Here is a 20,926-nt window from a genome sequence, read left to right on the forward strand (position 1 = left end):
CCAGTTTGCATTGTAGAGCCCTTAGTCTTTTAATCATCTCAACTCATTAGTGGTCTTAAGTACACATACACTTCCACATGACCACCATTTAGTTTATGTACTATAATCAGGATGCAAAATTTTATAGTCATTAGGCAGCCAGCATCATTGATCCCATCTCTGGATTTGTATAGTTGGTATATAAATACAAAAGCTGCCCCCTAAAATTCCTATGGAATGAAAATGGACCATAAGCAGTCAAAACAAATGGATTAGTAGAGTTATGATATAGAATCTTTTGTCTCAGGCTTCATTCATGTGACATAATAATTTTGTAGCATGAATAATCATGTATCATTTATTTTGTAACTAAATGGTATTTTATTGAATGCACATGGCAGGGGTTTGTTGATTTTGTCTTTGAGAGAGGGTCTTTTGCATCCCAGTCTAGCCTAGAACCTAATATATAGCCCCAAGATGTCATCTGCTTGAACTTCTAATCCTCTTGTGTCTACCATCACCAGCCCTGGTTTATGTGGTGGTGAGGCTCAAACTCAGAATCTGCATGTGTGCTAGGCAACTGAGGGACACTCTCAACCCCCTCATGTTGTTTCCCATTTGTTTGTTAGCAGATATTTGAGCTACTGCCACTCAAAATTAAGAATATTTGTATGTATTTTAATTGCTCACTTATTTTGAATTGTAATGGCTTTATCTTACAAATGGAATGATTGGGTCATAATAATTCTCTAATTAAGTTGCTACATAGTGGAGCATGCTTATAATTTATCAGGAGCCTTAGGCAGGGGATTTGGAGTTCAAGGCCATGAAGTACATAGAAAGATCCTCTTTCAAAACACAAACCAAACCAAACCAATAAATAAACTGTTGAAGAACCAGTGGAAGTATTTTCCGACATAGCTATGGCATTTTTTCATTTTACTGTAGTGTTTGATGGCTCCATACTCTCAATGACTCTTACATTTTCTTCTCTCTTGCTTTGGTGTGAATGAAGTGGTAGCTCATGATGGTTATTATTTGAACTAATTTAGTGAATGATGCTGAACATCTTTTTGTGAGATGCTGACCATTTGTATATCAACTTTGGAAAACATTTATTTAAGTACCTGACTAGCTTGGGATACAAAACACCCTCTCTCAACAACAACAACAACAACAACAACAACAACCACCACAACAAACCCAGGACATGTGGACTCAATGAACTATCATTCAGTTACAAGATAAATGATACATGATTACCTCATGCTACAAAATCATTGTTATTTAAATGAAGGCTGACACAGATTTTATTTAAAATTTTTTAAAAAATGTCATAGATGAGTGTGCCTCATTGCATTGTTTCTACCACTCCTTTTCCCCTCTCCAACATCTGTTATACTTAATCCCCCATTCCCTCTCGAACTCATACCACTTCTGTAATTATTATTGTCACATAAATACACATGTGTATGTATAAATAAATAAATATACTTGTGTACACATACACTTTCAAAGTCTAGATACTGTTGCCTATATGTACATGTGTTTATATCCATGTAGGCTTGGATAATCTATCAGAGATAACCTAATGGGGGAGAAACTTATTTTCCCTCCCTCAGCAGACATTGATTATCTGTAGTTCTTCATCTAGAGATAAGGGCTTATAAAATGTTCTTCCATCTATGATTCTGTGTTGACTGGTGTGGTCATTGCTCAGGTCTTGTGAAGGCAACAAGATTTTTGAGTTTTTGTGGGTACAAAATCTTTGTCATGTCTAGAAGACACCGACAGCAAACATCCCAGTTGTCTAGGTCTTACAATTTTTCATCTCATTTTTTGTGATGTTCTTTGAGTCTTAAAGGTCATGTTGTAGATGTACCAGTTTTAGGCAGTCAGTAATTCTCTGAATGTGGAACAGTTGAGGATCTTTGTAGTAGCCTCTATCTGCTGTACAAGGAAGCTTTTTTGAGAAGAGGTGAGAAATATACTCACTTATGAGTATAACACAAGTATTTCGGATGCAGTTAGAAGTTATGTTAATTTAGGAAAATGGCAATTGCAGCTTCTCTTCTAGGGTCTCTCATCTCCAGACGTGGATTCTTGCCTGTATTTACAGTACCAGGCATGAGTTCCTCTCTATTGAGAGGTTAGACAGCTGTTTGTTTTCCCTAAGATAAATGTATCATTACTGCACTGTTGGTGATATTAGGCCATTATTGAAGTTCACAAGCCTTATAGCTGTATAGGACTATTGATTACTTTCCTTTTCATCAGCATATTACACACACCTTTGATACTATAAGAGATATCTCTCAGAGAGGTGGCTTCCATGTCAGTGCAAACTTTAATCCACCAAATCCTGTTTCCCTAGTATATGCTCTCTCCAGTCATAGGTTCTTATTTTCAAGTTATATCCAAGTGCAGTAGTCCATATTATTTAAGGAATATCTTAGACTCTCTTGACTAACAAATGGAAGGAAAGTGTTCCATGCCTGTGTGTGTGAGGTGTTAGATGTCCTATGGCTCCTAGGGAAACATTATCATCCAACATGGCATAATTCTACTTAACACACACACACACACACACACACACACACACACACACACACACCATATTTTAAAGTGATCTTATAAATAGTATGTTTTCTAATGAGTTTTTAAAATATCCATAGTATTATTTATTTCTCTGTCTCCATCTCTTTTCCTCTATCATGTGCTATCTTCTAACCTCTCTCCCATGTTATGGTCCACCCATGTTCCACCTTGCTCCTGGTGAGGCACAGGGACTGCTCTCCTCTGGATATCTGAGGTTGTCTCAGGAGTGCTATGTAGAGGAATGTTAATTCAGCAAAATGACAGCTCTGGCAAGGGATTACGTCCAAGGATACGATCCATCTGAATATAAACACATCTTTAGTTCACACCTTTAATCTCACAAATCTGTCTAATTGAGGGCAGATTATCCAGAATGAGTCAGAGATAGTATATGCCCAACTCTTAAGAGAACAGATAGGAAATAGAGGTTACCTAAAGAAGAGTGAGGGAGAGAATTCAATTGAATTCAATTCAGTTCAGTTCAGTGCAGTTCAGTTGAGCTCAGTTCAGTTCAGTTCAGTTCAGTTCAGTTCAGTTCAGTGCAGTTTGGAGCAGTTTAGTTCATAAAGTTCAAAGATAGTCTTTCCAAGCAGAGCAATTCAGTCAGAAGCCAAGAGAAGCCAATTTGAATCAGTCAGCTTGGAGAGGAGTTTGAGTCAGAACAAGTGAGTTGAACCAGCCAGCCAGAGTTCAGAAAGAGATAGAAATAATGAGTTTATTCAACTTAAGTCTTGGAGGCTGAAATATTTTAGGCTTAGGTTAGCAGATAGAGGCTGCAAGCTGAAACCTTCAAGGTCTGGGTTTGTAGAAGATTAGATTGTACAGAGGTTAGAAGCTTCTGGGTCTAGGCATAGGGGTAGTTAGAAATACTGTGGGCTCAGATCAAGCCATGTATTCATACTGCTTGTGCATAGCTCTCATATCATCTCTTTGTTAGAGGAAATAAAAGCGATAGTGACATTTACAGTGCTATGCCCCAAATGTGTTGTGTGGCACCAGACAAGTGTCATTGAACATAGTCTGTCGGCCCAGGCCCTGTGGCACTGGGTGGAGCAGGGGGAATTTCCAGAGTGCTGTATCCATCTGGGGCCTGTGGATCCAGGCTGGAGTCATGCTGACTAGCCATACAATGTATTTTTTATCATATGTTCCCCTCCCCTAAAATTTCTCAGATCCCAGTTTTTACTTCCCTACTCACCCTTTGATAAGGGGAATCCTTAATGTCCTTTATCTTCTCAATACACATAATATTGGGGGGGTGGGGTGGGGGAAATGGGATAACATCTGAAATGTAAGTAAAATATCCAACAACAACAAAAAATGTTGGGATTTGTCAAAAGCTTTCTTGCATCTATGAGATGATCATTTTGGTTTTGCATTTTAATCTGTTTATGTGCTGGGTATGTTTGCTGATTTACATATGTTGAACCATGTATCTCTGGGGTGAAGTCAATTTGATCATAGTGGATGATCTTTTTGATGTTTTCATAAATTCAGTTTTTGAGTATTGTATTGATAATTTTTGCATCATGTTAATAAGGTTCCCCCACCCAGGAACCTGCTATCTCATTCCCCTCCTCCTGCTTCTATGAGGATGTGTTCTCACCCACCTACCCACTCCCATCTCCCCACCCTCAAATTCTCCCACACTGGGGCATCCAGCCTTCACTGACCAAGGATCTCATCTCCCACCTATGCCTAACAAGGCCATCCTCCTCTACATATACAGCTGGAGCCATGAGTTCCTCCCTATGTGCTCCCAGGCTAGTGGTTTAGATCCTGGTACTTCTGGTTGGTTGATATTGTTGCTCTCCCCATGGGGCTGCAAACCCTTTCAGCTCCTTCAGTCTTTTCTCTCACTCCTCCATTGGGAAACCCATGATCAGTTCAATGGTTATCTGTGAGCATCTGTCTCTGTATATGTCAGGCTCTGGCAGACCTCTAAGGAGACAGCTATATCAGACTCCTGTCAGCATGCACTTCCTGGCATCCACATCAGCATCTACCTTTGGTGACTACACATGGGATGGATACCCAGGTGGAAGTCTCCAGACACCCCCTCCTTCAGTTTCTGTCCCACACTTTGTCTCCATATTTGCTCCCATGAGTATTTTGTTACTCCTTCTAAGAAGGACCAAAGCACCCACACTTTGGCTTTCCTTCTTCATGAGATTCATGTGGTCTATGAGTTGTATCTTGGGTATTGCGAGCTTTTGGGCTAATATCCAATTTTCAGTAAGTGCATACCATGTGTGTTTTTTGTGATTGGGTTACCTCACTCAGGATGATATTTTCTAGCTCCATCCATTTGCCTAAGAATTTCATGAAATTATTGTTTCTAATAGCTGAGTAATATTCCATTGTGTAAATGTACCACACTTTCTGTATCCATTCCTCTGCTGAAGGTCATCTGGGTTCTTTCCAGCTTCTGGGTATTATAAATAAGGCTTCTATGAACAAAATAGAGCATATGTCCTTGTTATATGTTGGAGCATCTTCTGGGTATATGCCCAGGAGTGGTATAGCTGGGTCCTCACATAATCCTATGTCTAATTTTCTGAGAAACCGCCAGACTGATTTCCAGAGTGGTTGTACCAGCTTGCAATCCCACCAACAATGGAGGAGTGTTCCTCTTTCTCCACATCCTCGCCAGCATCTGCTATCACCTGAGTTTTTAATCTTAGCCATCCTGACTGGTATGTGGTAGAGTCTCAGGGTTGTTTTGATTTGCATTTCCCTGATGACTGAGGATGTGGAACATTTCTTTAGGTGCTTCTTGGTCATTCAAGCTTCCTCAGTTGAGAATTCTTTGTTTAGCCCTGTACCCCATTTTTAATAGGGTTATTTAGTTGTCTGGAGTCTAATTTCTTGAGTTCTTTGTATGTATTGGATATTAGCCCTCTATTGGATGTAGGATTGGTAAAGATCTTTTTCCAATCTGTTGGTTGCTGTTTTGTCCTATTGACAGTGTTCTTTGCCTTACAGAAGCTTTACAATTTTATGAGGTCCCATTTGTCAATTCTTAATCTTAGAGCATAAGCTATTGTTGTTCTGTTCTGGAACTTTTCCCCTGTGCCCATATATTCGAGGTTATTAACCACTTTCTCTTCTATTAGTTTCAGTGTATCTGGTTTTATGTGAAGGTCCTTTATCCACTTGGAGTTGAGCTTTGTACAAGGAGATAAGAATAGATTCATTTGCATTCTTCTACATGATGACCTTCAGTTGAATCAGCACCATTTTTTGAAAATGCTTTCCTTTTCCAACTTGATGGTTTTAGCTCCTTTGTCAAAGACCAAGTGACCATAGTTGTGAGGGCTCATTTCTGGGTCTTCAATTCTATTCCATTGATCTTCCTGCCTGTCTCTGTACAAATACCATGCAGTTTTTATCACTATTGCTCTGTCGTATAGCTTGAGGTCAGGGATGGTGATTTTCCCCAGAAGTTCTTTTATTGTTGAGAATAGTTTTCACTATCCTGTTTTTTTTTGTTATGCTAAATGAATTTGCAAATTGCTCTTTCTATCTCTACGAAGAATTGAGTTGGAGTTTTGATGGGGATTGCCTTGAATCTGTAGATTGCTTTTAGCAAGATGGCCATTTTTACTATATTAATCCTGCCAATCCATGAGCACAGGAGATCTTTGCAGCTTCTGAGATCTTCGATTTCTTTCTTCAGAGACTTGAAGTTCTTGTCACACAGACCTTTCACTTGCTTGGTTAGATTCACACCAAGGTATTTTATATTATTTGTGACTATTGTGAAGGATATCATTTTCCTAATTTCTTTCTCAGCCTGTTTATCCTTTGATTAGAGGAGGGCTACTGATTTATTTGAGTTGATTTTATATCCAGCCACTTTGCTGAAGTTGTTTATCAGGTTTAGAAGTTCTCTAGTTGAAGTTTTGGGATCACTTAAGTATATATCATATCATCTGCAGATAGTGATATTTCAACTTCTTTCTTTTCTATTTGTATCACCTTGACTTCCTTTTGTTGTCTAATTGCTCTGGCTAGGACTTCCAGTACTATATTGAATAGGTAGGGTGAGAGTGGGCAGCTTTGTCTAATCCCTGATTTTAGTGGGCTTGCTTCAAGTTTCTCTCCATTTGGTTTGATATTGGCTACTGGCTTGCTGTATAGTGCTTTTACTATGTTTGTCTCTTCAAACTATTCCACAAAATAGAAACAGAAGGAACACTACCCATTTTTTTCTATGAAGCCACAATTACGCTCATTCCTAAACCACAGAAAGACCCAACAAAGAAAGAAAACTTCAGACCAATTTCCCTTGTGAGTATCGATGCAGAAATACTCAATAAAATTCTTGAAAACCAAATCCAAGAACACATCAAAACAATCATCCATCATGATCAAGTAGGCTTTATCTCAGGAATGCAGGGATGGTTCAATATTCAGAAATCCATCAAGGTAATCCACTATATAAACAAACTCAAAGAACAAAACCACATAATCATCCCACTAGATGTTGAGAAAGCACTTGACAAAATTTAACATCCTTTCATGTAAAAGTCTTGGAAACATCAGGAATTTAAGGCCCATACCTAAACATAGTAAATCTCAACATTTACTCATGATAAAAGTATAGGAGAGACAAGGCATACTAGGGACAGAGATTAACATAATAAAGGGAGTTTTCAGCCAGTCAACATTAAGTTAAATGGAGAGAAGCTCAAAGCATTTCCACTAAAGTCAGGAACAAGTCAAGGATATCCACTCTGCCCAATGTAGCACTTGAAGTCTAGGTTAAGCAGTAAGGACAACTGAAGGCGATCAAAGGGTTACAAATGGGACAGGAAGGATTCCAACAATCCATATTTGCAGACCATTTCCTTTTGATTTCAATATACAAACCATACATTTATTTAGTGAAATTTATTATCATTCTATGCTTTAATACAATTGTAAATGGGATTACATTTTAGTTTCACTTTTATACTGTGGTGTGTGTAGAGGTTCATGTGCCTTTATGCACAGACATACACAGAGGTCACAGGAGCATGTTGGGTATTTCCCACCATCATTATTAACAACATTACTTTGCGATGAAGTCTCTCAGTCATCTCATTTTAGATGTTATTGTTGGCACTAAACTTTAGGGAGTTTTTTTTTTTTTTTTTTTCCTAATGCTGAGATTCCAGGTATGTGCAATTATGCCCAATTTTGTGTGGGGATGCTGGGAATTTGAAAGCTGTCATGGTTACCCAGTGATCTGTGTCTCCAGTCCTTATTTTTACACTTTTTATTTCTGATATAAATAGGTATATTTTTCACATTGATATTATGTCCTATAATCTAATTAACCAGTTTTGTTACTGTCGGTTGGTGTTTGGACAAAGTTTTTTTTAGGTTCTTGGTGTTTTATTCAATGAATCAAGGTAAAGATATACACATATAGCAAAGCGTTTGTTCCCTGCATATATTCCTTCTTATAATGCATCCGATTTTAATAATATGCATAACACATTATACATATGCATAAAATGGCAAATAGGAGATGTTCCCTAAAAGTTCTCCTAGAAGACACTGTTTGCCTTATTAGTCTAGTTCAGATTGACTCCCTTACTCATATACCTGTATATATCTGGACTGTGAGTAGAGGAAACTGGTTTACAAAATGGGATTTTAAATATTTGTGTGGGGGTGGGAATGGGTGAGAAACTTCTTTTCTTGCACAGAATGGGGTGTGTGAGCATGAAGTTAGATGAGCAGAGGTCCTAGGTTGCTAAGCCTCTTGTTAGGAAAGGGGTGTATGTGCGCCGTATGTGTATATAAGGGCTTATGTTGCCAAGGGCATTGGTATTAGATAGAGGTGTGCATAATTCAAGCTAAGTGGAATCCTCTGTTGCTGAAGTAGCCCAAATACTCTCTGCTTAGTTATTAATTTTACTTTCAGTGTGTAATTTTAAAGAATATTTCACTTTTACACAGTTTTTCTACAGGTAGAGATAGTTTTACTTCTTTATTTTCAATATGAAATCTTCAATTTCCATTTTTTGCCTACTTGCTCTGACTAGAGTTTCCAGTAAATTTTGAAATAGAAAGGTCAAGAATGAAGTAGATGTGGTGGCACATTACTGCATAACAATTATTTGGGAAGCTGAGGAAGGAAAAGCCTTTGAATTCAGGAGTTTACAATCAGTCTAGAAAAAAGAAAAGGCAGGTTAAAGAAGAGAAATGATGAAACTGGACAGCTTTGGCTGGCTCTGATCTACCTGTAAGCTTTCCTAGGCGATTTTTATTAGGCTCAGAAAATTCCCATTTATTCAAACAACTTATGCATTTTCATCAACAAGGGAGTAGGTATTTGACAGATACTTTCCCCTCTGTGTTTATATGATCATATGGTTTTTCACTGTTTGTTATTTTGATGTAATGCATCACAAATACTGATTTTCAGATATTAAACTAACCTTGAATTCTTGCAGTGTTAGGGGTCCATACACATGGTATATAATTTGTTTATTCTATTTATGGTTTTTGTTTGCCACTAATTTGATACAAGTTTTCAGTTCTATATTCATCAAACATCTGCTTCCATGTGCTATCCCCTATATGTGGAATGAATATATATATATATATATATATATATATATATATATATATATATGCATATATATATGCATGCATATATATATATGGAGAGAGGCAGAGACAGAGAGAGACAGAGAGAGAGATTGACTCACATGAGACAAACATCAGAGGCATATTGGATGTGACCAAATAAAGAAACTTCTTCTAATAATAAAATAGTGCCAAAAGAACAAAAATGGTTATATGTTGTTTTCCTTTCATCCTGGACACTTAATTTATGGCTTTCCCAGTTCATTCTTATCTCAGTTATACATATACTTTTTGAATGAGCTAATGAGATATAGACTGAGCTTTATAAATGTTCAAGGCCTGCTGTTAATCTTGGTATCATGTGTGAAGATGTCCTGAATAGACTTTTACCTGCTTTTTGTTCTGTTATGTTTAGAAGATGATCTATGAAAAGCCTATTAAAAATAACAAACCTGTCTCTCTCTCTCTCTCTCTCTTTTTTTTTTTTTTTTTTTTTTTGAGACAGGGTTTTTCTGTGTAGTCCTGGCTGTCCTGGAACTCACTCTGTAGACCAGGCTGGCCTCGAACTCAGAAATCCGCCTGCCTCTGCCTCCCAAGTGCTGGGATTAAAGGCATGCGCCACCACTGCCCAGCAACCTGTCTCTTTATATCTGGCTGAAGTATGATTCCAGTTAATATTATAGTTCCTTCCTTAATCACTACATTAACTGGAATTAATATCTAGTAGGCAAAATACCAATAATATGATTATATTTTGAGTCTATGGTATTTGTAATTTTCTTTTGACAAATTGTGTGTACTCACATACATGTGTGTTGGTGTGTGTGCCCATGCATCTGCATATGTATATGATTAAACATAATTCCACTTTTGAACATAAGTGAGGATTCGAGATGATTCAAAGTGGTAATCTGGGAGACTTTAAGTTTCCCCTTGACATTATTGTCCTGGGTGAAACACTGCCGGTATACGACATTCGAATTAACTTCTCAGCATAGATGATTTGTTTTCAGACGTCGATAGAGACTCCACTGTAGATTTGAGGCCTGACATTCCAACTTTGGTGTTTAACTCTTTCCTGACAAACTGCACACAAACATTGGCCAGTGAAGCTCAAGAGAAGAGCCGGAGGAGTGCGACTCCATTGCTCCTTCCTCCTAGGGCTGAGGCCTGAGTGCTCCCAGAGAGCCTTGTTGGTCCAGGCAACCACGCCCTCTCCACTTTTCATGTCTTGCCTCCCCACATACTAATCTTCTTTCCACTTCCTTCTGAGTTGGGTGATTGCTGGTCTCTGCCAATGTTACCTCATTTCCTCTACTGGGAGGTTCTCCTCTGTCTCTTGCCTAAGCCATCATGACGTGGCACGCTTCCTCCTGTGAAATTTCCATTAATCCCCTTCATTCACTGTGCCATTTCTTTCCATTTCTCTACTTCAAAAGAATGCTAATGCCATTTGGAGGATCGTTATCTCTAGTGAGACAAAGTGTTAGACTTAGGGACCAGAAAGATGGCTCAGCAGTTATGAGTGTGCGTGCTACTCTTGCAGAGGACTCAAGATCTGTTTCTAGCGCACCCACATCAGGTGATTCACTGCCACCTGTAACTCTAGTGGGATCCAATGCTTCTGATCTCTGTGGGCATCAGTGTTTGAGTACACATTTTCAAGTACCCTCACCTCCAACAAACATATAATTAAAAATAAAATAAAATTTAAATAATGTGGGCTTTGGGGGTGGATAGTCTGCTCATAAGATGAAAAAAGCTGATTGGAGATGCCCACAGGGCTGAAGATGCTGTCAGGGCAGAAGGAGCTGCTCATGAGTGTCCACAATTATAGATACCTCTGAGATGATTCAGGAAAAACTCATCTCTGGAAATAGAAGCAGCAGTAGACAAAATGTAACAGGATTCCCTCCACTGGTAGACATATATAGACCACGAGCATGTCTGGTAACTGATGCCATGTGGAATGGAAGGGGTCATTTAGAAAATCACTCCTTGGAAGCTTGAGGCCAATGACCTGTCAGGAGATTCAGAGGCTGGACTCTGAAGTCTAGAAGGAAAACTCTGATCCAAGAAAGGAGTAGTATTGTAGTAAATATTATTTGGGGGTTTCTACCTCACCTTATATCATTAAATTCTCAAATAAATGACACCAAACCTATGTACTTATAAGTCTTAAAGCACTAGAGCTGGGCAGATATCAGCCCTCATTGTCATGCACTTACAACCCCACCTACCCCATTGCAACTTCTCTCCTCTTCCTCCTCTTCCTCCTCTCCCTCCTCTCTTCCTCTTCATGTTCCTGCCTCAGAGTCCAAGCTAGGGAACCAAAGCCCTGCCTATCTCCCTTCTACTCAACTATAGGCTACAGGCATCTTTATTAGCAAATCATGGATAACTTAAGGGGCTAGGTCAGTTCTACAAAAGCTGTTATATGAAGATCTGCTTATCTTGGAGCAACCAGATCTTGGGGTACAGAATTTAACATTTGAATACAAGCAGCATCAGACCAACCCACCACAGAGGGGGCTAAATAGATATCCAAAGCAGCCCTGACAACACAAAGAGCTGGAGACTGGGTATCGAAACAGGGGCTTCTGTTTAGCCTAGAAGGGAACGATGACATTAAATTCTACTTGCTGCACGGGGAAGAGAAGGATGGCCACGGAGCCTTAAGTACTGGTTACTTCAGTCCAAAGTGATGTAGGAACTAGATGTGGACTTGGGAGAGAGCAACTTGTAATTTAATCAATTATTAGACAGTGATGGAAAAGAGACAAGGTGGTGTCATTCTAGTAATATATCAACCAAAGAGACCAGCTGCTCACTGTATGGGCTACTGTCATGTAGGAAAGTTTCCAGGTCACAGCTATCAGAGTTTTCATGTTGGAGACGATCAGTTTTGTTAGGGTATTATGACGTGATTCAGTCGATTTCCCAATGCTTACAAATCCACAGTGATTCTACTGTTAGTTTTCAAAAGTCAGAGTTCACTTCTAGTGAATGCATACATGTCATCTAGAGTCCCTCTTCCAAATGCATAGCTACTGAGCAATGGGATAGTAGGTGCCCTGAAAAATCTATCAGAATAATACCTGGTACAGTTAATCTTTTTTTTTTTTTTTTGTGCTAGCACCTGTCAACTGTAGCATCCCACTCTTCCCATTCTTTGGGTCCTGCTAATAAATGCCCACTAGTGTTGCCTTTTTTTTTCCTAACTGGTCTTCCTTCCTATGGTGCCCCTCTTCATGCCTGAGGAGGTGTTGTGCTTTGTTGTTATTTTTGTGTTTGTTTTTCTAAACAGCAAAACATGTTCTTGACCTCTGACCTACAGGTCCTTTCTCTTCTCCACTTTGACTTCTGGTGTACCCTGTTCTACTTTGCTTTCTATTGCAGTGATTAAGTACTCTGACCAAACACTCAGAAAGGAGAGAATTTATTTTACTCACAGTTGACAGTCCATTATCAGGGGAAGCCAAGGCAGGAACTCAAGGCAGGAACTTGACACAGAAACTAGAGAAGAGCAAATAAGACTTATTGACTCCCCTGCCACTGTCAGTCACCTTTCTTAGGTAACCCAGAGCTACTGGTCTAGGAATGGTATGGTCAGTGGACCAGACCCTCCTACATAATTAGCAATCAAGGAATACATATCCCATGGATTAATCTGATGGAGGAAATCCTTTAATTGAGGTTCCTTCTTTCCAGATGTGTCAAGTTGGCTTCCAAGATTAGCCATCACATACCATATTGCCTTAGAACTATCATAGAATGTCTATCATCTACATTCCTGAGGCATCTGTTAGTTTAGAAGATCATTTGGACCTTGAGATATTTTATTTTTAACTTCTCTATATTCCAAGGAGGCATATGAGACATTCACTAAGAGCCTGCATCCTTCCAAGACCTTAAAAAGAAGTATATTGAGAGGTAAATAAAGCACTAATAAATTCACAAGCAACCAGAGATTGGATGTCTATAATCTTTTTTTTCTTTTACATGAGGTGTTATTTTGTGTCTGTGTTTTCATATCACAGTAGAACATCATTACCTCTGTCTGGCAGGGTTCCTCTTTAGAGATTCCCAGCCACTGTGACTGGTAATGTACCAGCCATCTGATTAGGATGCTGAGTCTTGACCCCAAAGTGCTTGACGTCCATCTGCAGGAAGGCAGAATGTGTGCTGAAACCCTGGGAAACCTTGATAAAAATGCAGATTCTGACTCAGTAGAGATAAAGTGAAACTTGAACACTTCTAGTTAGTTTCTAGGTAGACTTGGGTGACAGGACTTGTCAGTTAAGCCATGCTGGGGACCTGACAACCCTAAGCTAGAATCTAAGTTTCCTTTCTGATCAACTCCATGGCTTTGGGAAGGCATTTTACCCTCTCTAAATCTAGTCTTGTGTCTGCAAAATGGAATAATGCATATTTCCTAGTCTTATAGGTGGGTGGAACTCACTTATTCCATGCTTTGGATAATGCCTGGCACCTAATTTCTCAGCAAATACTTCCCAAAAGTCTTGTCTGAGTTTACCAGAAAAATCCCCTGCTTCCAGGTAAGGGATTTCTTTTGTTACCAGTCAGAACTTGGTAAAGCTTTTCCTGGAATCTTTTCTAAGCGTTCAGTCTGTTCAAGTCCTGTGCTTCCATGATTTGCCTGGAGCTCCCTGTCCCCTGTAAATATCTTCTCATGCCTCTGAACCATAGCTTCTAACTCTTGGCACTCTGCCTGAGCCTTGAAGTTCTGATCATATGTAGCTTGGATCCTCACGTTGGAGTCAGGCAGTCAATCTTTTTTGGTAGTACTAGAGATTAAACCCATAACTTTGTACGTGTTAGACCAGCCCTCTACATGTATCTCAGAGCCTTGCTTTACTCTTTCTAGATAAAGTCTCATTAAGTTGTTCAGGCCTTGAATTTTGCATACTCTTGTATTAACCCCAGGAGTAGCTATGATTACAGTCAGTGCCACTAAGTCTGGCTACCACAGCCTTAGTCTATCTCAGTAAGACTGTTGCAAGAGGATGGTAAACACATCTTGCTTTGTTTCAAATAGACTTGTTTTGTTTCCTTTTTTAAAAGACTATTTTTAATTTTATGTGTGTGGGTGTTTTACCTACATGTAGATCTGTGCACCATATGTGTGCCTGGTGCCCACAGAGGCCAGAAGAGGGTGGTTGATTGCCTGAAACTGGAGTTAGAGGTGGTTATGAGCCACCATGTGGATTCTGGTAACTGAACCCAGGTCATCTGAAAGAACAGCATGTGCTCTTAACCTCTGCAGCCCCACCCTCAGTATGTTTCTTTTTCGAAAACACTCCTTCCCCATGTGTATGTCCCCACCCACCAATAAATTGATCACTGGCTTGCATTTCCCCAAAGGACTGGCAGCCTGATCGTAGACCAAGAAGTAGCTCCTCCTTGGCATTTAAAAACAACTTCTGTTTCTGTTGTCATGTGAGATGTGCAATCCCAGGTGGCTGAGCGTGGCTTTGACCACAGGCTTCCTGCCTGCAAAGCAGAGGAGAGTCTGGCATTTCTACCAAAAAGAAAAAAAAAGAAAAAAAAAAAAAAAGGCTAAGGGTACTCTTATGCTGATAACAAGGGGAACGCATTCAGTTGTCCATGATTACTAAAGGATATGTAAGAAATATGTTCTCTACAGTGGAAATTGCTGCCCTTGGGTAACAGGAAAAGGATGACCATTACATTATATGTAGGAAATAGAAGATAGTGAAATAGATGCCAAACGCACAGTGCAACCCCAATAAGGAGGTTTGTATCACAGTCTCTTGATTCTCTTTCAGAGACTGTTCTCTTGGGCTTTTAAAGTATATCTCTAATATCAATCGTTGAAATGAGAAAGACATTTGCCCACTCTGGTTATTGTTATAGGAGGCTAAGACCAATAAAGTGATCCTTAAATATCCCCATAACGTCCTCTGAGATTGGAAAGAAACTTCAAAGATGAAAGCTGACTTAAGAACTCACCTGCCCTTGTGAAATGCTGCTATTCTGACATCTTGTGAAGTCATCTCAGTCTTCAGTCCACATACCCCACCTCTATGTGCATGGGGATGCCACTGTAAGAAGATGTTAAAAGACTTACCTATCACATCAGGTGGGTGAGTTTAATATAAGGCTTCCTCCATATGCTGGCGTAGGCATGCTAAAGCTTGATTCTCAGTCACCAAAGATTACCAATGGTAGGAAGTATCACAGAGATCATGTCCTTAGAACACTGCAGTAGGAATGATGGCCCAAGGAGGAATAGGTACAACTGTATAAATGAGGCCCTGAGTTTGGACTATGTCTTTATTCCCAGGACAATGGAAATACCTGCCCCCAAATACCAGCCCACTCACTCCTACTGACCTATCCTCTGCTCTCATGGGAACATCATGTGAACACAGTGTAGGGTCAGAGGAATGAGGCTACCGGGGGTGCCCAGCTCTGGGAATGTCACTTATAATTCAGAGCAATACCTGAGATTTGTAACATTTCATGTCTTGCAAAGCACATCCCCTGGTGCCAGACACATGGCCATCCTGAAAACAGTTGTCATTGATACATGCAAACCAAAGGATCCAAAGTATGGCAGGAGAAATGGATGGAGTCAAGACCCATGTCAGCAGCAAAAAACATGGAGTCAATGCTCAGAAGCAGGTTTACAAAGATCTAAGTACTAGGTGAGCTGAAATATGATCAGACTCAACCTCTCAAGCCATGGGAGGGAAAGTTCTGTCCAAGTTGGAAGAAGGTTGTCCACTGTTACTGAGGATATCATTGTATGAGACTGGATGAGGAACCCTGGGTACTGGGCCTGCACTGTCTTGGGCTGAGGAAGGCACAACTCTCTGGTAGCCATTATCAGCTTGTCTGGCAAGAATAAGCAAAACCAAAGGGTTATTATTTCTACACACACACACACACACACACACACACACACACACACACCCCATTTCTGTTCATCTCTGACTCTTTCTCCTTATAGATTAGCATTCTTTGCTCACTGAAGATTACTTTACAGATCTAGCTCACACAGAACTCTCTTGGTTCTAACTCTAAAGTGAATCTACCATTGGAGCTGCTGATCCCCGTTTCTTCCCTGTTCTTGTGGGGGTTGGGGTGGGGCCTCTTGTAGCAAATGGACCAATGGAGTTTGTTGCCAAGGCTCCAGGAACTCTCTTAATGCATTCGAAGGTATTTCTGCTTCTGAGGGCTTGTGTCCTTTCCCCCAGTTAGAGCAGCCTTACTACACTTAAACTGAAGCCGGTCTTTCTGCCCTCTCCACTCACCACCAAGCACAAGAACTTGAGGAGGGAGGTGGGGAACTTGCTAGGCATGAATCTCCCTCACTCTGGAATCAGGCCTAGCCTTTCAGGAGAAGTTGTGAGGAGACATGGAGTCCTGGAGATACATCTTTCCAGGGAGAACCTGGAGGAGGCCAGTATTGGGTACTTGGGTTTTGAACAGGAGGGAGCTGTGCTTGGTTATTGTTGCAAAACAATCCAAATTACTGGGCTTGGAATCTGACACTTCTGAAAGCCGAGGGAAATTAAGGCCTCAGCAAAGTGGGAAAGAACCCAAAAAGCATCTTTTATGTATATTAGGAACTGAGTCCTCAGGTGTCCACCAGGGAGCCTCTCCCACTAATATTTCTGAATTGCCTGAAGCAGGTTTCCATATTTCAGACATTGGGTGTTGCTCAAAGACCAGACACACTAAAGTCTTTCTCCCTAGTGCCAAAGCTCTGAGAAAGATCGTAGTGAGGGATCCTTAGGACATTAAGTGTATCCTCAAAGAGACTATGGGACCCTGTGGTCTCTCCATTGCTTGCTAGCTACAAAGTGAATAATTTTCTCTTCCACACGGTCCTACCATAATATCTTGTCATAATTCCCAGACAACAAGGCCAATCACTGTGGCCTTGAACTTTCAAAATCACCAGTCAAACAAACATTTCCTAAGCACATTGCCTTGGGCATTTTGTTGTTGAATGGCTCACAGGCCTGGTACCCTAACTCCCTCTTTTCCTGTCTCTTCCCTGCTGTTGGGCCTTAATATTCTCAAGTGATGCTGAGCTTGTTTTTCTCGTCCTTTAACCTTGCCAAAGATCCTGAACCTGCAGGTTAAAGTCCAAATCCTTAACTGAAGTTTTAAAGCCCCATGGGACCTGTGTGTCTTGCCTCTCTGGTCTTTTTCCATGAAGAGTGTTCCAGGTTGTATCCTGGAGCAAACTGCCTACAGTATGAACATATGTTTTCTGAGGAGCTCTGGGTGCCTTAGCTACATAGTCCCAGCATATAGAGTAGGAGGAAACAGTATTGGAGTCTTCTTCCAATTAAAAAAATGTGGTTCAGTGTTTTCCATAGGTATAGGTATAGGTATAGGTATAGGCATAGGCATAGGCATAGGTATAGGTATAGGTATAGGTATAGGTATAGGTATAGGTATAGGTATAGGTATAGGTATAGGTATAGGTGTATATGTACACATATGCACGGCATATGTGCCTGGTACCCTTGGAAGCCAGAATAGGATATCAGATCTCTTGTGTGCTATCTAGTTTATATCAATTTGACTCAAAATAGAGTCATTTGGTGAAAGAGACACTCAATTGGAAAGTGTCTTTGTAAGATTTGCCTGTAGGCAAGTTTGTGTGTGTTTTCTTAATTATTGATTCATGATGGAGGACACAGCCCATTGTAGGTGGGGCCGCTCCTGAGCTGGAGGCCCCAGGTTTTATAAAACTGAACAAGCCATGATGGTCGAGTCAATAATCAGCACTCCTCCATGGCCTCTGAATCCTGAATCAGCTCCTGCCCCCAGGTTTCTGTCCTGTTTGAGTGCCTATCCTGTGGTTTTTTTTTTTTTTTTTTTTTTTTTTTTTCAATAGTGTGACTTGAAAATTGTAAGGTGAAATAGATCCTTTTCACCCCCAAGTTGTTTATGGATATGGTGTTTTGTCACAGCAATAAAAACCCTAACTAAAATACCCTGGAACTGGAGTTATAGATGAGCCACCACGTTATGGCTGGGAACTGAATCCAGGTCTTCTGTAAGAGCAACAAGTGCTCTTAACTGCTAAGCAATCACTCTACCTCTGTTTTGATGTCTTTTAATTGATGTTATATTATATTCTGATTGTGTAAGATATTGATGGATTAATCTTGTCCAGCACATTTACTAACCAATTGTGTTGAGTGATCATTGAGTTTTTGATAGCATAAACACGATTGAAGTTTTTGGAATAAAGTGATATATTCATGTCCTTTCATTAGAAAAAGTTATTGTTCCTCAGGCTCAGAGAGTGTGCCCCAAGGTCTGAAATTCAAGCCATAGAGTTTGAGGATGGCAAGACTGTGGCACATGCTGCTCCTGTCTCTATCTCAGTGTTGTTCAAAGATGACTCTTCTGTAGAGACAGAAGAAGCAGCATCTAACAGAGCCCTCAAATATCAGCCCCTGTGAACAGAACCCCTGTGTTATCTGGGAAGGATGCCCACAAGCTCTGGGGTACTTTCCCTCCAGTTTCTCATTCTGTGGAGAGACAGAAAGAATACACACACACACACACACACACACCACCACCACCACCACCACCACCAATTTCTACAAGCCACCACATGGACTCAATTCTAGGAGATAATTTTCGGTGGCATAACCCAGCTTTTTGCCTCCGTTGTATACCAAGATAAGCTTGGGGACCCTGGAGAACATGGCTGCAACTTCTGCTATTCACAAACCTCAGGAAAGACGGGTGATGAGAGCTGCCTTCTACGGAGACATGGGTTCCCTAGAGCCTGGGGTCCCTGGAAAATTATCTGGGACCTCCTCTGCTGCTTGACACAGAGCTATTTAAGAACAAGAGCTTGCCCTTGTTAACTCAGTGTTCGTTTTCGAGTACTTGCTGATGCATGCTTCTTGATGGCAGCCACCAACATCTCTACACTTCCAAGTGACCTACTTTCCTACACCAAGCCTCACTTGACTTAGGGATGAAGGCTAGGTTTTCGTGAGTTTTAACAAAAATGAGAGATGAGCATGTTCACACCTAAAACAACCCAGTCAGTGGCCAAGGTACCAGGAAACAGGTATTCAGTGCTCACAAGCCCAGCAATGTCAACAGTAAGCTGTTTCATTTACTCAACCTGGCATCGACCCTGCTTTACAAATCAGAAACCAGGCTATACATACCTCTGGGCTTAGAAACTGGGCCCCAACACCCAAGCTTAAGTGTTGTTTCTATGTTTGATACTGGCGCAGCCAAAGGAGCTGTGCATGGGGACCCACAGGGAGGACACGGGAAGCACAGTAAAGACAGACAGACTCAGTCCTATCCCCCATGTGCCTGCAGAACATTCTCATCCCACCCTTCCAACCTGTGTCAGTGCCAAATCCTGCTTGTATTTTGCTGCTGAGTGTAGTCAAAACAGCTGGGAGGGTACAGTTGCCACTACACAGCTATGGGGAGTATCAGCTAAATTCCTGTAGCCTTTGAATCACAGGTGGTGAGGAGCAAGTCAGATGAGCCATGTGCATCTGGAAAAGCCTAGAATAGTAGAGAGGCCTTGTTCCCAGCTAAAGAGGAGAAAACTAGATCCCACTGCATGAAGCAGTGACTGTTGGGAGGAAGTGGAGGCAGCTGGTAGCAACCAGGCGCTCTCCAGCTCTGGGCAGTTCCTCTCATGTTGAAGCCAAGGTACGGATGTGGTTTCCAACTCTCTGGAGGCCCCAAAAGATATGTATCCTGGCCTCATGCAAGCTTGATTTAGAGATAAGCACTGGCCTGGAACCAAGAGAAGCTGAGTTGCCTAGCACAAATCCCCAACTCTCTCTTTGTCTTGATCTCTCTTCTTGCCTTCCGGGTCCCTCACTGCTCAGGTCCAGGAAGCACTGAGCATGTTCTTCTGGTGACCTTTGAGTTTAGGGCCCCCATCTTTGATGTACCTCAATGAAGGCAGAGGTAGCACTTCTTTCCTCTGTGGAAGAGGCCTTATGGGAGGTAAGCGCCTGGCCTTCACATTCCTCTGAAATTTGCCTGAACCTAGCTTTGTTCCAACCACTTGGGGCTGGAAAGGACACTGAACCCATACAGATCCACATCAGAAAGGCTTCTCTGTGCAGGTGGGGACCCTATGGCATTTTCCTCTTTCAGTCCTGATGGCTGTCAGGTGCACCACGTTTTTTCTTATGGGGGTGGGGAAGCAGACTTTACTTCTTCATAGACAAGATTTAGTGTAAGACCTCTATCTGTATCATTTAAAAGCAGTTTTGGCATTAAGAACTACGTTTGCCACACAGTGATGCACAGTGATCCTTAATATAAAATGGATGAGGAGGATGAGAGAGACAGAGGGAGAAAAGAAGAGAGGGAGGGAATTTTCATCTAACTCTTATACTTGCTAACTGTGTGAGTTAGGGGTGTGTGCAGATGCATGAAGAATGAGAGGAATCACAAAGTGTATCTAGAAATATGATTGGTCATTCCGAGATGCTACTTAAGGCCATGCAAAGAAACCTCCTGACAAATAATAATTTTATTTTTGTCTTTCCTCTTCAGATATTGTAATGGCATAATGGTACATCTTCATTTTCAGCCTGAAGGGATCTAGAAGATTCAGAGGGAGTTTCAGAATAAAAGAGAAGGCCAGGCAGTAGTGGCGCACGCCTTTAATCCCAGCACTTGGGAGGCAGAGGCAGGCAGATTTCTGTGTTCGAGGACAGCCTGGTCTACAGAGTGAATTCCAGGACAGCCA

Source organism: Arvicanthis niloticus, chromosome 7 (genome assembly GCF_011762505.2).
Source record: "Arvicanthis niloticus isolate mArvNil1 chromosome 7, mArvNil1.pat.X, whole genome shotgun sequence".
Taxonomy (NCBI): Eukaryota; Metazoa; Chordata; class Mammalia; order Rodentia; family Muridae; genus Arvicanthis; species Arvicanthis niloticus.